This window comes from Chrysochloris asiatica, unplaced genomic scaffold (genome assembly GCF_000296735.1).
Source record: "Chrysochloris asiatica unplaced genomic scaffold, ChrAsi1.0 scaffold00140, whole genome shotgun sequence".
NCBI lineage: Eukaryota > Metazoa > Chordata > Mammalia > Afrosoricida > Chrysochloridae > Chrysochloris > Chrysochloris asiatica.
In genome coordinates this window covers 8092837-8093982 of record NW_006408658.1, presented here as the reverse complement: position 1 = coordinate 8093982, position 1146 = coordinate 8092837, and positions in this window count along the sequence as shown.

Genomic DNA, 1146 nt, shown 5'->3' with positions numbered 1-1146 from the left:
AAATCTGGGAGGATGGAGTGTGAAAAATTAAGAGGAAGGATTTTTTCAAAAGACAACATCACACTGGCAGTGGGGAAGAAGAGAGTTGACCATTCATCAGGTGTGGAAGGGAAGGAATTGAGAGGATAGGGAAAGCCACCCCTCTAGGCACCTTTCTAATAGCAAGTCATCAGTGTGGGTGATGGTGCAGTTCCCAGTGATCAGAGCTGGTTATCTAAGGCCTGCTCTGATTGAATGACAGCTTGCAAAATTTCAAAATGGCCTCACTGTGTCTGTTGGCAGATTACTGCTCCTTATGCCTCCTTCTTTGCTGTTTTTACTCAGTCTCTCCTCACATTGGTATTGTTATCTACTTCTTCATCCTTTCTTTTGGAGCTCTAGGTTTCAGAATTGTCTTCTGTATCCGTTTCACATCATTTCTCAAGTCTTTGTTGTAGAGCATCTGGATAGTGTATCTACCTAGTCTGTCATCTTTCTTCTTATCCAGGTGGCAAACTTATGTCTAAATACCAAGACTGTGAGCATATTTGCAATAACAGTATGCCCACATCCTCCTCTGATGGAAAAGAACAGAGAGTATATGAGGGTAAGTCAAAAGTACTGGTACAAAATCGCAGAAACCTTTATTTAAAATACTGTTTTATTCAAAATGAAATTTCAAAGCTATTTCTTGACACATGCCCCATCTATGTCTATATACTTCAAAACAGTGTTTCCATCTCTGTAACCCTTCCCAGAAGTGTTTTATGCCTTTCAATTTACACCACGTCAAAATGGCACTTTTGGTACCCTAAAAGGTCTCAAATCATATTCTCTTTAAAAGCTCTTGGAGCTTTCAGAACAAAAAGAAGTATGAAAGAAGAGCTAACGCCAATTCTACTCAAACTATTCCAGAGCATAGAAAAGAATGAAAAACTCACAAGTACATTTTATGAAGTGAGCATAGCCCTCATACCAAAACCAGGGAAGGACATCACTAAGAAAGAAAATAATAGAACAATATCCTTCATGAATATGAAGGTAAAAATACACAAAAAAAATCTTAGCCAATAGAATTCAGCAATACATAAATATATCATGACCAAGTGGGATTCCTGCCACCTATGGAAGGATGGTTCAATATTAGAAAAACAATCAACATAATCT